Raw genomic sequence first — 16,581 nt, 5'->3', positions numbered from 1 at the left:
ATGCAAGGTAAACGGTTGCCCTATAGGGTTTTATCTGTCATAATCTCGAAAAGCATCCCCTATGGGACTGAAGTTACAAAGACTGTCAAGGCTGTCCGGCTCCGTCAGTGAATACCTGGAGCTTAGTACGTGAAAATGTTTAAAATACTTGGAAGAAAGCTTTCCCCTTCACATTAGTCTAGGCATACTCAGTGAACCCGATGTGAGATAATCCAAAACAATTCAGGTTCAACAAAGGTTGGGAAAATATTGTAGTAGACATAAAGCTTTGATAGAGAGCTTCTTTGATCTAAAGATTATACAATACACAGTTTCTAATCTGACAAATTTTGAGCTGCAGAGCACAGTATCTAAACATTCCTCTTTTGTCATAACAGTTTAATCCCTTAAGAATGTGATTTAAACCACTGGGGAGCAAAGGTTACTATGAGATTTGTATGAAAGGGGGAAAATGCCTCAGACACCTTGATAGAAGTATGTGAGGGTCATTAAATTATATAACAAAATGCTGCTTGCGACAGGCCCTGCCAGGTCACCTCCAGTTCAAGGCATGCCAAGGGCCCATTTCTTTTCTTGCAATTAGGTAGAAAATGAAACAGTTCTCTCTCTCTCTCTCTCTCTCTCTCTCTCTCTCTCTGCTTTTCCCTTTCCCCTTTTGTTTCTCTTTTTCTCTAGTTCAAGATTTAAATTCCCTTGATGTCACAAAACTAGCTATCTGTAGATGTCCCAGTAGCTACAACTAAACTCTTACTACAAGTTCTGCCAATTGTAATGACATGCTTTCCATAACGTATAGGTTCTACCAAAAATGCCTATATAGTATTTTAACAATAATACCTAAAGTTAAACACTGAATGGCCATCAATATAGACAAAACAAATACTTTTTTTTTTCATGTGGGCCAAATATACTTCCTTGTTCCTGCTGATGGAAGAAGTTGGATGCCGGTGAACACATGAAGGCAAAAGCATATTAACCAGTTATCCTAACCTTCTCACACACTCAGGTAGAGCTGTGGTCCAAGTATGCTAAATATCTGACTGTCTCTTCATTGATCATTAGGGACTTGGGTATGATTGATGCATCCCCATGGGCTAAATGCCCCTCTTTGAGATCTGAAGAGAAATAGATGATCAATGATGTACTCACCCAGGCATTGTAGAAGTGGGGTTTGGGATTTAAGGATGCAGATGGGCATGACACCTCTGCTCTATGTACTACTTTGGATGTTGGGACAGGGGTGGAGGAGAGGCTGGCTTCAGCAGAGAGACTGAGAGTTTCATTCAGTAAATGCACTTCCCCACCTGCACAAGTCCAGATGGTCTGGAAAGCCTAGGAAACAAGCATTCTATTTCTCCCAGAAATGGAAAGTTAGAAGGGATCTTGCAGCAGTACTGCTCCAACTAGCCAGACTTACGTATGTAAATGTCTATCTGCTTCAGAACACAGATATGCTTTTCTTAAATATTTTATAAGCAAATTAACCCATTAACCGAGCTTGCCAGATGACTAGTTCAACATCTAGTTTTCAGGACTGGGTACCAGAAGACACAGATACAAAAAATGGGTGTGAGGTCCCCATACTTCAGGTTCTTGTCACTGGGGGTGGTGGTGCAAAGGCCCTGGAAATGACACCAGAAGACACAGGCCTCCCTGGAGGTCCAGGCCTTTCATTAGGTGATCCAGAGAGGTGAGTGGAGATCGAAGAAGAGCTCTGCACTAAACCCCCTCCCCGCAGCGGGTGAGAACACAGCATTGATTTGGGTGGAGAGCATCTGAGAGCATCCTCACAGGAGTTGGAAAAGGACCTACACCTCCCAGGGGTCAGATCAGGCCACAGGGCCACCTAGGCTGAGCCCAAGCAGAGCCGACCTCCAGGGCAGTGTAGAGGTCATTCATTCAGCATACACAGAACGCCATGGAGCTCTTACAGAAACCGGGTCTCTGCCCTCACAGAGCACACGTTTGCTTTCCCAGCATCCGAATATCAGTTCTCTCCTGATGGGCTGAGCCAATTTTTTCCAAGAGCCTGGTCCTCTCTACGGGCCACATGGATTTGCAGTTTTGGTTAAAATCCTGGTAAGAGAGACAAGCGCTATACATTTTTTGTATCCCATGTAGGAGGGGGCACACAATTAGCATGCCACTATTTGAATACAATATAGTGTTCATATAAGAAAAAATAGAAATTGCATTTAATGGAGTTTTCTTATCAAAGCTTGGTTGGTGTTCTCTTATCAGAACCAAATACGCTCCTGTAAGTAAATGGTTTTCTATCTTTATCCTGTTAGTGATGTCATCTTCCTGCTACCTTCTACTTTAAAAACATTTTAAAAGAATAGATTTGTTCAGAAGGGTCAGTATTATCTCTTCTCTTAATGTTTGGTAGAACTTGCCTGTGGCGCCATCTGGTCCTGAACTTTTGTTTGTTGTGAGATTTTTAATCACAGATTTGATTTCAGTACTTGCAATTGGTCTGTTCATATTTTCTATTTCTTCCTGGTTCAGTCTTGGGAGACGGTACCTTTCGAAGAATTTGTCCATTTCTTCTAGTTTCTCCATTTTATTGGCATCGAGTTGCTTGTAGTAGTCTCTTATGGTCTTTGTAGTTCTGTGGTGTCAGTTGTAACTTCTCACTTTTCATGTCTAATTTTGTTGACTTGGGCCCTCTCCTTCTTTTTTTTCAAATGCATAGGACTAACAGCTTATTATGTCAGAGGACCTGGCTAAAATATTCAGCCATCAGGTGACCGGCCATTATTTTTAAGGACTCATGGAGGACACTGGTGAAGCACTAGAGGACTTGAAAAGGGCAAATGCAGTGTCTAGAGTTAAAAATGGGATGAACAATGACCCTGGAACTTACAGGCATCAGCTTATTTTCCTTACCTGGAAAAACCAGAACAAATCATCCAAAAATCAATTTGCAAGGACGGAGGAGAGCGCGTAGTGCTAGATAATAATTCACAGACCATCATGGAGCAAAATGCTGTCAAAGTTTTATAATTTCTTCCTATGCCAGTGATAGCCTGGTAAATTAGAGGGCAGAAATGGCATCATATTTCTTCACTAACAAAGTTTATTGTCCCTTGTAACATCCCCATATCATCTGAGTAAATGTGAACTAGGACTGGAGGTCAAAACAAAGTAACATGGGCACAGACATAATGGTGGTGTTTCACCGAAATATTAATCAATGAATAATTACATTTCAATTTTATAGCTTAATAAGGTGAGATTTTGTAAGTGGTCCCTGGAGATCTAGGACTATTTGATATTTTCAACTTTACCACATAAAAAATAGACTATACTCTTGGTAAATGAACCAAGATAATCTAAGAGGTACAATTATCACCTTTAGTAATAGTATTAGAAATCAAAATAACATTGAGATAATAAACAAAGTGAAGTTTAGCAGCATAGGGAAGGATACAAGGATATTTTTCTTGTTGGACAAGAAAGGAAATCTGTAAAGAAAGGACCATGAGGGAATTTCCAAGTATATATTAAAAAGAAAAAAAAATCTAGGATGTGAACTGAAATACATGTGGATAATTATTCAATAACAAAAAATTCATTATAAAAATAGATTTGGGAGAAAAGGCCATTTTTAAATGATTGAATTCATTATTTTACATTTAAAAATAATTATTCAACAAAAGAGACTTCCAACAAAATTATGTAGGATTGAATTAGAGAGTATCTGATTCATCAGAAATTCAGCATCGAACTCTGAGTCCTTTAGGAATGGAAAGTGGGACTTACTCATCTTGAAGGCCATGCTGAGGATATCAGGTTGTTTTTCTAGCAGGAACTGGCTGGACATGACTTGGTTGGGCTGAAGGCCTGCTTGCTCAGAGAGTTTATACAGATAAGTTGTGCTTCTCAGTATGAAGATGCTGGTCCCAAACCGCTACCTGTCATGAGCTACCCAGGTACTGAAATTGAGAGGAACTATTTTGACAGATTGATTTCATGCCTGTTAAATCCAGCAATTAAAAAAAAAAAATTGAGGCTTTCTTATACTGTTGGTAGGAATGTAAATTGGTACAGCCACTATAGAAACCAGTATGGAGGTACTGCAAAACACTAAAAATAGAGTTGCTGTATGATCCAGCAATCCCACTCCTGGGCACATACCCAGACAAAACTCTAATTCAAAAAGATAAATGCGGGCTTCCCTGGTGGCGCAGTGGTTGAGAGTCCGCCTGCCGATGCAGGGGACGCAGGTTCGTGCCCCGGTCCAGGAAGATCCCACATGCCGTGGAGCGGCTGGGCCCGTGAGCCATGGCAGCTGAGCCTGCACGTCCAGAGCCTGTGCTCCGCAACGGGAGAGGCCACAACAGTGAGAGGGCCGCGTACCGCAAAAAATAAATAAATAAATAAATAAAATAAAATGCAACTGCTTCTAAGGAGGAGACTATTTAAAAAAAAAAAAAAGATAAATGCACCCCAATGTTCATAGCAGCACTATTTACAATAGCCAAGACATGGAAGCAACCTAAATGCCCATCAACAGATGAATGGATAAAGAAGATGTGGTACATGTATACAATGGAATATTACTCAGGCATAAAAAAGAATGAAATAATGTCTTTTGCAGCAACATGGATGGACCTAGAGATTATCATACTAAGTGAAGTAAGTCAGAGAGAGAAAAACAAGTATCATATGATACCTTACATGTGGAATCTAAAATATGACACAAATGAACTGATTTACAAAACAGAATCAGACTCACAGACATAGAGAACAAACTTGTGGTTGTCAAGGGGAATAGAGGGGTGGGGGAGGGCTGGGTTGGGAGTTTGGGGTTAGCAGAAGCAGACTATTATACATAGGATGGATAAACAACAAGGTCCTGCTTGTTTACAGCACAGGGAACTATATTTAATATGCTGTGATACACCAAAATGGAAAAGAATATGTATGTGTGTGTGTGTGTGTGTGTGTGTATAATTGAATCACTTTTCTGTACAGCAGAAACTAACACAACATTGTAAATCAACTATACTTCAATAAAATAAATTTTTTAAAAATTAAGGCTTGTATTTTGTACATATTTTCTTTTCTTTTCATTTTCCTAGCACTTCACTTCTTTTGTATTTTACAAATATATGGTTTTGCTATGAGTTGGAAATTTTAAAATGTGGCTTCTCACCACAGGTAGTTTGAGAAAAAAATGATATAGAGCACATAGAAAAATGGAAAAAATTAAGTTCTTTCATTATCTTAACACTGGTTTGGTTTATTTAAGACCATTTCCAGAAAGAAGATTGCAATATTCAGAAAAATATTAAAAAGATTCTGAGTTATGAATATGCTTCACATGTAAGTAATAAGACCAATTGGTGAATTATAAATCTATGGTCATAAAATGTTCTCTTTAAATATCTTTCTGTTTTGTGATAAAATCTTTATAATCCTTGGGGTCATTTTAAAGTGACCTCTCTTCCAGAACACTTAAAGCAAGCATATTTATTTTAGTGTCAATGGTCATGCTAATAATTCCTTTCCAATTCTTCATTTGAAGAGGTTGTTTATTAAACTATCAAGCAATTCTGGTCCCAGCATTGTTTACTTCTAAGGTCAGTGAAGAATCAGTTGGTGGGGGTGATCCGTGATCAAAAGCCCTAAGTCCACACAGATTCTCTTTATTTCCCCTTATCTGCAGCCCCATCACTCTGTTACAGAGCACAGTTAAAAGAGTCTGACAGAGGACCTGGAGTGATCCTTCACACCTGTTTCTCTAGGTTTAGGGATGATGGGCATCCTCTTTTATCTACCAAGGGGGTACTTTTCATCAAAACCCACATCTTCTACACAGCACTTTACAATAATACCTAATGGAAGGTTTCCCACATTGCTAAAGACAATGAAAAGAACTATGAAGAAAAAAAAAAAAGAAATCCAAAAAGAAATCCAAAGGTTGATAGCCTGATGGGTAGAAGTTCATCTCATCTTTTCTGTCTATTTTCATTACACTCTGTCCTTTGACATTCTCAGGGAATGACAAGGGGATGCATTAACAATAGTAAGTTAACATGAACATAATGTTGGTGATGCTAATTGAAATATACACGCACCTACCAACCTAAATGAGCCATATGGATGGCTGGGCATTTGTAAGTTGGACCTTGTTTATAGCATCGTTTTATAGGCTCTGTCGAGGTGGGTCCCTTCTCCTCTGTTAGGACCAGTCTTGAAGACTTTCTCAGTGACTGTCCATGGAGCAGTCATGCAGGTCTCACCATGCAAAGAACAGAACCCTCTCCTAAGCGAGAAGCGAGGACCTCCTTTCATTAGGGCTTGACTCCTGCCCAGCTATTTCAGGGGGGTACTCAGTTCCTCCTCAAAGGCTCATGAGCAGAAGACTTAACCAACTCTGCAGCTCAGCATTCAAGGATCCTGAGGTTGTATAGCTGTAACATTCAAGCCACCCCCACCCCAGTCCACCCAGAAGCCTGAAATCTGCTCTGCCCTCCAACCTCCTGGATGCCTTGGCTCTTATACCATCACCAGCCTTCCTGGACAGGACCGGGATGAGGCAACATTCCTTCTACACATACTCCTATGTTGTTGTGCTTACACAGTTCTGAGGCAGTTTTCACTTTGTGTTCACCTCCATGACCCTACAATAGACTCAGCTCCTTCACAGCCTGGAACGGTGCCCCTAGGTTGTCACAGAGACAGGCATGCAGCCAGCACCCAGGGATGCTGATGAGGGGACTTTCTGAGCAGAGACGCCTTACTCTCTGGTCCTGCACACTTCAGATGGAGTTGGCTGGGAGGGGTCAACTTCCATCCCAGATTCCGTCAGGAAACTGAAGGCCAAAGAACTACTCCATGTCCCACGTCCTTCTCATCCTTTCCCACTAACCAAAATGTGGTGTCACTGCTCATTAGTTCTCTCCAGAGGACAGTCACTTAAACTGTCCCTCTGTGATTCCCTGTGCTTTCCCTTTGCTGTTACCCTCTCACAGATGACCTCCCTTCTACTAGTTTTCCTCGCCTTCTCTGAAATGTACTTCCCATGTCGTCTTCCTCTTCCTATAGTCCTATCCAGAAGCTATGTCCCTCGTAGCCCTCTTTAGCAGCTGTGTTCCAAAGTCTCAGCACCAAGGAATCGAGCAATGAGGTGTTTTCCCTCCTAGCCTCCATACTCCTCCTTCACTCCTTATGTAATGTTTCCTGCTACAGTGTCCTGAAATCCTGCTATGTCATTGTCATTGCCAAAGCTCCTGGTTGGCTCTCCCATCATTGAAGGCTTTGTCATAAGGGTGACAATGTCTACACCCCAACTCCCACCAGCATCATGAACTTCTTTGGTATCCAAGTGGAGTTTCCACGTGCTCACTTACCATGACCTTCATCTCCTTTCCCGTTTCATTCACCTTCACTCACAACCAGACTTTGCTGCATCTCATCACCCAGAACTTCTTCTCTCCATCATATTCTCAACTCTGTGTTTCAATCTCTGACCGACAGATGTCAGTTTCCACCCCTTGGTACCCACTCTGTCTTCTCAACTTTGTCTTCTCCTAAGACTCCACGTTCTCCGTTCCCGCATCTTCTCGTTACTTTGATCTTTACAGCTTCATCTCCTCTCCACCTGGTTAGTCTCTACGTGTGACCACCTGAACTACCTTTCACCAGAGAGCCAGGTAAGTGATCCATGCGTTGAGTAACAGAAAGAAGAACAAGGAAGACCCCACCAACATGGCATCAGATGTTCACTGATTACAGGTGTACTAGCTACTGTGTAGAACTCTGGGCAAAGCAGGGCACACACTGCTTCCCATTTGCCCTTTAACGCCCTTTTCTGGACCTTTGTTTCCTCAGCATTGAAATAAGATAACTGAAACAGATTAATCCTTGCTAATCTATTCTATCTACCTTTCTCTACCTTCCTTTTTTGCCATAAACTCCAATTTTCAAAGGAAATCTTATTACAAAACCCCCAAATATATAAAAAAAAGATGAAAGTAATAAAAAGGACTCTCAGGCAGCATACATTTTAATTGTTTGGCAAAAATAAATATTTAATTTTTATAGCCCCAGAAACACCTGTGTGTAGCCCAGGGCTGTATAGAACTCATTTTGAAAACTAGTGTGTTATACCTGTGGGCTACAAGCTTTATAATAAAATTTAAAAAGGCAAATTGCAAAGGAGTATATTTAGTATAACTCCATTTATACATATATATACATGCACTCATGTATATATACATTATGTGTATATATACATATATATTCTTAAATACACATAGAATATTTCAGAAAGAACAAATATAAAAATTAACAGTTATTTCCTCCAAAGACCAGGAATAGTGTATGAGGAATTTCATTCTCCAATATGGTTGAATATTTTTTTACCATAAACTTGTGCTATATTTATAATTTTAAATAAAAGATGCAGTTAAGAGACTTAAGGTTCTCTGATGTATCCTTCAGCTCTAAGGTTCTGTGGTTTTGTTTCCTGTAACCTGTGAGTTAATCTCCCTTCTTTTCCAGTATTTTCACATATCAAAAAATTGCTTGTGACAAAAGCAATTTGCACATATCAAAAAATTGCTGCTTTAAAAATCAAGAGTGGTTTCTAGAAAGGAATGTTCCATCAGAAGTCCTTATGAGTGGAAGTGTGTCCCCCTAAAAAGGCATGTTGAAGTCCTGTCCCCCAGTAGCTCAGAATGTGACCTGATTTGGAAGTTGGGTCATTGCGGATGGAATTACTCAGGTTAAGATGAGGTCCTACTGCAGTAGGGTGGGGGGGGGTCCTAATCCAATATGACTGGTGTCCTTATAAGACACTGAGAGAAGCATCCATGTGAAGACAAAGATAGGCAGGGAGGATGCCCTGTGAGGCCGGAGCAGAGAATGGAGTGATCTGGCTGCAAGTCAAGGAAGGACAAAGATTGACAGCCATCACCAGAAGCTAGGAAGAGGCAAGGAAGGATTCTACTCAGAGCCTTCAGAAGAAACCAACTCTGCCAACACCTTGATTTGAACTGCTAGCTTCCAGAACTGTAAAAATATAAATTCCCATTGTTTTAATATACCCAGTGTGTGTTACAGTGACCCTAGGAAACTGATGCCTAAGCCTACCCTCTCAGGAAGGCCTATCTCCATACCTTTATCATTTCCCACTTTGCTGCCCACCCTACCCACATGCTGAGCAGTTGTCATTGACCCGATAAAGAAGACATAGTAAGTGGTCTTTTGTAATCAGCCCACAGACCCAAATTCAGAAAGTAGAGTTAAACTCAAGGATCAAATCATCCTATGTCTGGGATTGAACCATGTGATATATGAATATATAACAACTACAAAAGGAATGATATTCATCACATTGCTTTCTTTGAGAGCCAACTGAATATATAGTGAGTTATTGATTAGATTTCCCCTCAACCGTCAGTAAAGAAATGGAATTGAGCCACGAATATTTTACATCAAGAAAATGTCAATTCACAAAGAGCCTCCAAAACTAAACACCTAACAAAAATCTGGAGTTGATCCCCCAAGACAAAGTGCATTGGATTTGTTTTAACTGCAAAATGGTGTCCACATAATCCTTAGGCAGCATTATTTTCCCACCATAATAAGTTTCTGGTATTGGACCATATTCTATTCCAATTTGTCATTAAGAATAAAATAACACTTCATTTATGAGAGGAAGATTCCAAGGATAACTTCAGTGCAATAGAGACACCCACACAACTGACCTAGAATCATCTCCAAAGCTATTACAATAGCTGTTTTTGAACTTAGCCAAAAAAACTCATGATTTCCTATCCAAAAAAAAAAAAAAATCACATCTTGGCCTCTGGATCCTATAATTAGTCAGTTTTCAGATTTAACATTTTCTTTTTTGTTGGTAGCTTTTCTTTCTAGCAAAATTTTAATCTTCTGGTGAAAAGCATTTGATGTGTGAAATGGCCTCTGACCCAAACTAAGGTATTCACAATCAATGCATTTAATGAGCTCCTACTGTATACAAAATATTTTAGTCTTCATGGTCCTAGATACAAAAGCAAAATGAATACCATCCCTTATTTTATCAAAGTTTGCCAATTTTACAGATATGTATATTGATAAATACATATCAGTAAATCCAAACTAAATAAAAGTCAGCTTCTGCCCCAGCAATAGACCCACCCCTGAGATCACTTTGAGATATTCAGACCAGGATGAACTCTTCCTCTGGAACCACTAATAGTTAGGTATCAATCACTGTACATCAATCACTCCTAATGCAGGTGTGCTTTCAACATTGCCTTATGTGGACAAAGGTGACAATCACACCCATGTTAATGAAAAGAGTCTCCTCCCCTGCCCTCATCCAACACCTCCACTTATTTGGGTCAGCTTCTCTGCCCCACTCCTCCCCTGGTGACTGGATAGGTTTGTTGAGCCCTGGTTTGAACTAAATTTCAGATTATTATCCTCCACTATTTCTATCTGCATGTGGCCCCTTCATGTCTGCCTGGGTGGGGAAGGAGGAGAAAATAAGGAAATGCAGTAAAAAATGAAACTAGAAAATTAGGTAAGAGACAAGTTGTAAAAGGCATTATATGCCAAATGAGAATAATTTGATTAGAATCTTCCTTTTAAAGCAATTGCTCAAATCCAATATATTGCTAACATTCTGACACCAGCTTCCATTTCTGTGGCAGAACATCATATGTATCAAATTTTTGCAAATTATTTATTTGCTATACAAATTAAACTATAATCAATATTATTCCCATAAAAATAGACTTTCTCAAATTTGAGTAGCATATGAAATGTTTTTTAAAAAGCAAACAAACTTCTAATGACTCTCCAGTGTTGACCAATCATTTTCATTATAAAGTTTCTATGGCAGGTTGAAAAATGTTACACCTACCTCTCCCCTACCAGCACCACCACCAAAGATAGCCACTTTCTATTTCCTGGAACCTGTAAATGTTACTTTATATGACAAAAAAAGGGGGATGGTGGTTTGGAGATGTGATTGAATTGAGGATTTTACATGGGGGTAACCATCCTAGATTATCTTAGTGGGCCTTACATGCAACCACAAGTATCCTTACAAGAAAGAGGCAGAGACTGATTTGACACCCAGCAGAAGAAGGTGATGTGAAGACAGAAAAAAGAAGGACTTGAAGATGTGACCACAAGCCAAAGAATACTGGCCACCACCAGCGGCTAGAAGAGGTAAGGACCAGATTTTCCCCTGGAGTCTCTGAGCGGAGGGTGGCCCGGGTGATACCTTGATTTGGGCCCAGGGATAGTGATTTGGGACTTCAGATCTCCACAACTATGGAAGAGTAAATTTCTTTTGCTTTAAATCACCAAGTTTGTGGAAATTTGTTATAGCAGCCTTAGGAAACTAATATAGTTACCAATTGTTTTTATTATACAATTGATGTACAAACATCAAACAATTTATAAATTCTTTATTTTTATGCCGATAATACATCAGCAAAATCCCAACTAATTTATAAATTAAATAAAAATAATATAACCAATAGAACTCAATAACAGCAGGAATGTAACACGAATGATGATTACAAAAATTAAGCCACCGTGTGCAGTATGAATACAGCTCTCACAGTCATGGTCCAAGTTCTAAGTTTTACCTGTCTAAACTACCAGGTACTATGTGCTGACTTAAATCTCCCACCACTTTTCTCTGGTTGAACTAACTGCTGAAAATCCTCACAGAAACTCACTGGGCTAATTATTTAATTTTCATATATACAGTCTTTGTCCTTTTCTGATTAGCATTTGAAATTCAAATAGCACTAATTGGCAACAATGAAAGGGTAAACCTAGAAGCCAATTTGGGCACTGAAGTTGGGAGTCAGTAATATTTGTAGGTAATCACCTAAATCAGAGCTGCTTAAACTTCAAAATGTAGCAACAAATCCCTAGGTATCTTATTGAAATGCAGATTCACAGGCCTGGGTGGCGTCTGAGAGCCTAGCAAGTTCCCACCCAGGTGATGTCAATGTTGCTGTACCATAGTTTGAAGAAGAAAAAAAAAGATCTAAATGACCCATCTGGAATGTGCTTATTTTAAATTATTTTATATCATGAAAAAAATATTTTAAAATCTTTTAGTAGGTTTATGGAACTCTCACATCCACCCTTAGAAATACATCATGTGCATAACACTTGCCTTCGTTGGGATGGATACATGATGCCGTGTTAGCAAACAACCCTGGAATATCAGTGCTTAACACATAAAAATGCACTTCTTTTACACGCCGAGACCACTGCCAATGAATTAAAGGGCATTCAATGGTCTCTCTCCAACAGCAGCTCCCCAAGCTCAGGGGTCCAGGTTTTACCTCTCAATATGGTGCCATCTGCAATTCTCATAACCTATTTACTTTCTAGAACTAGTCACATGGTCCCACATAACTGCAAGAAGGTTGGGAAATTTGGCGGAGCTCATGGATATTTAGGGAGCAGTAAATATCTCTGCCAAACTACTAACTTATAATAATTACGCTCTCAATTACTTGCATTCAAATAATTTTATATGAGAGAGAAAGAGCAGAAATTACAGGGAGCTCTCACACAACTGGGCTTGGTTACAGTCAGCTTATCCATGACACAGCTACAGTTAAAACATTCACTATTATGGGAATAGGGCTAATACTATTATCTTACAGAACTAATGCTAAGATTAATTTGTTATATTATCTTACCTTCTAATTTTAAACTATAGATAATTTAGGAAGACAAAGGGGTCCATTCAAAGGGCATTCACATCTGCACTGTACCTGGGTTAGATTAACTCTATAAATATATCATTCACTTTAACAAAATCAAAGGTAAACAAAGTCATTATTTACGTGAAATTGGTAATATTGTATTTATATTAGAGATCACATGTAAAAGTGTGTAAATTATATACCTTTTAAATTAAATAAGGATTTGTATAGTTATTGTTTAATAGTATATACCTGAGTTTTAAAAATTTGTATAATACATGTTATTGAGATCTGAAAAAAGCTCAAAACTATGTTTTAAATCTTTTTTTATTGCAAAATATAATATAAATACAAAAAAAGCACTAAAGCATAAATGGATATTTTAGAATTCGTTTTACATAAAATTATTTTGTTAAAAATATATGTTTGATCAAAAGACAGGCCCACATTCACAAGGTAACATGGTATGTGATAGGTATGGCATTGCAAATCAATAGAAATATGATAATCCCCTCAAAATACCTACAAAGATCATTGTGCAAATACTAATGATGAAACTAGATCTTTCTCTCAACCACATGTGCACACACACATACACACATTTTCATTTGGATTAAGTTTTTAATACTAAATAAACTTTAAAAATAGAAGAAAATATAGGCTATATGCCCTTGTTGTTGAGCAGCTTTTAAGTAAAGCTCATACACATACAAAATGAAACACTAAGGTCTGATGAAGTTGGCCTAATTAAAATTAGAAGTTCAGGGCCTCTCTGGTGGCGCAGTGGTTGGGAGTCCGCCTGCCGATGCAGGGGACACGGGTTTGTGCCCTGGTACAGGAAGATCCCACATGCTGCGGAGCGGCTGGGCCTGTGAGCCATGGCCGCTGAGCCTGCGCATCCGGAGCCTGTGCTCCACAACGGGAGAGGCCACAACAGTGAGAGGCCCACGTAACATAAAAAAAAAAAAAAAAAAAAAAAAAAAAATTAGAAGTTCAAACAAACTGCTATCAACAAACAACACAAATAAAGTGAAAACAAAGTATATACTGGAAGAGAATATTTGTAATCTATATAACACATATACCTATGAGAGATTAGAATATAGAATACGTTACAAGTTAATGAAACAAACAAACAACCCAATGAAAGAATGGGCAAAAGTTGTGAACATTATGCCCTGCAGAGAAAAGAAAATCAGAATAGCTAGTAAACATATGAATATACTCCTGCAACATCATTAGGAATCAGGGAAATGCAATTAAACCAATGATGAAATTCGATTTCAATTCATCAGACTGGAAAAACTATTAATTATTCTGTACGTGACAATGAAGAGAGAAGAAACTCTGATACAGCAGTATTGGGCGATCTGATACAACCATCTGGAGAGCAATATTATCTGGAGAGCTGAAGAGGTGTATTCACTAAATGGAGGCATTCCTCTGGATTGTAAACTTTCTTGCTCTAGATTAGAAGGTCTACCATATGTGCATGAGGATATTCACAAGGATTTTTGCTGCTGCCGGGTTTGTAGCAGTGAAATAATGAGAGAATTGGAACAAAGTTACTATCCCCTACTAGGGGAATACACAAATAGATGGGTTTATTCAGATACTGGAATCCCATAAGGCCAGTTGATTAAATGAACTGCATCAACATGTACCAATATATGTTGATGACAAAAAAAGTAGGGTGCAAAAGGGTAAAAATAGTGTGATACAATTTCAGTAAAAATGTAAGCAGGGTAATCATATAAATTGCTTATAATATAAACATAATAGGGGTACAAACATATGCACAGTAATGATATACAAAACTTTAGCCTCTGGAGAGGAAGAGAAGGGAATGGAAGGAAGCCCAGTTTTAGCTGTCTCTTTTTTTCCTCTTTAAAACAAAGAGGAGAACTCTGAAGCCAGTGTAACAAAATGTCAACATCTGGTAGATCTGGGTGGTCGATACATGGATAACGGTTATATTATTTTCATTGCTTTTCAGTATGTTTGACTTATTTCCTATAAAAATAAAAATGTTTAAAATCAAAATTGCCAATTTATTTTTCCAGTTAAATGACATTTTTTATATGTTCAAATGGCTGATTTCATTACTTTCATATTTTAAAATATTTTAACGACTATCACACCAAAAAAAGCAGCAATATTTGCTTTATTTCTGCATACAATTGCGGGGAAGGAAGGTGACTATTTGTCTTTGTCCATGTCAGTGCGTTGCTTACATGACAGTCACAGCACATGTAAGACTGAGAACTTTTGGCGTAGAAAGATAACTCTGATAGCAGAATCCAGGATGGAAAGAAACAGAGTCAAGAAGCACAGACATTAGTTGTAATAGACTGAGTGAATTTACGAAGTTCTAGCGGGGGCCGGGGGGAGCGCAAAACTGAAGATTAAAAAGAAGACCAGGGACTTCCGGGTAAGATGGCGGAAGAGTAAGACGCGGAGATCACCTTCCTCCCCACGGATACACCAGAAATACAGCTACACGTGGAACAACTCCTACAGAACACCTACTGAACGCTGGCAGAAGACCCCAGACCTCCCAAAAGGCAAGAAACTCCCCACATACCTGGGTAGGGCAAAGCGGAGAGATTCCCGCACAGAGGATCGGTGCCGAGCGGCACTCACCAGCCCGAGAGGCTTGTCTGCTCGCCCCGGTGGCGCTGGAAGCTGAGGCTCGGGCTTCGGTCAGAGCGCAGGGAGAGGACTGGGGCTGGCGGCGAGAACTCAGCCGGAAGGGGGCTAATGAGCCACAGCTAGCCGGCAGGGAGTCCGGGAAAACTCTGGAGCTGCCAAAGAGGCAAGAGACTTTTTCTTCCCTCTTGGTTTCCTGGTGCGCGAGGAGAGGGGATTAAGAGCGCTGCTTAAAGGGGCTCCTCAGACGGGCGCGAGTCACGACTGAAAGCGCGGAGCCCAGTGACGGGCGTGGGACGCTGGGGCTGCTGCCGCCGCCGCCGCCGCCAAGGGGTCTGTGTGCGAGCGCGGGTCACTGTCCACACCGCCCTTCCGGGAGCCTGTGCAGCCCGCCACTGCCGGGGTCCCGGGATCCAGGGGCGGCTTCCCTGGGGGAGCGCGCGGCGCGCCTCGGGCTGGTGCAACGTCACGCTGACCTCTGCCGCTGCAGGCTCGCCCCGTACTCCGTGCCCCTCCCTCCCGCCCGGCCTGAGTGAGCCAGAGTCCCCGAAGAGGCTGCTCCTTTAACCCTGTCCTGTCTGAGCGAAGAACAGACGCCCTCCGGCGACCTACACGCAGAGGCGGGGCCAAATCCAAAGCTGAGACCCAGGAGCTGTGAGAACAAAGAAGAGAAAGGGAAACCTCTCCCAGCAGCCTCAGAAGCAGCGGATTAAAGCTCCACAATCAACTTGATGTACCCTGCATCTGTGGAATACATGAATAGACAACAAATCATCCCAAATTGAGGAGCCAGGAGTCAGTGCTGTGCCTCTGAGGTGGGAGAGCCAACTTCAGGACACTGGTCCACAAGAGACCTCCCAGCTCCACATAATATCAAACGGCGAAAATCTTCCAGAGATCTCCATCTCAACACCAGCACCCAGCTTCACTCAACGACCAGCAAGCTACAGTGCTGGACACCCTATGCCAAACAACTAGCAAGACAGGAACACAACGCCACCCATTAGCAGAGAGGTGGCCTAAAATCATAAAAAGTCCGCAGACACCCCAAAACACGCCACCAGACATGGACCTGCCCACCAGAAAGACAAGATCCAGCCTCATCCACCAGAACACAGGCACTAGTCCCCTCCACCAGGAAGCCTACACAACCCACTAAACCAACCTTAGCCACTGGGGACAGACACCAAAAACAACGGGAACTACGAACCTGCAGCCTGCAAAAAGG

Source organism: Mesoplodon bidens (assembly GCF_964165515.1).
Source record: "Mesoplodon bidens genome assembly, chromosome: 17".
Lineage (NCBI taxonomy): Eukaryota > Metazoa > Chordata > Mammalia > Artiodactyla > Ziphiidae > Mesoplodon > Mesoplodon bidens.
The sequence above is the reverse complement of the archived record's forward strand: the minus strand, read 5'-3'. Positions refer to the sequence as shown.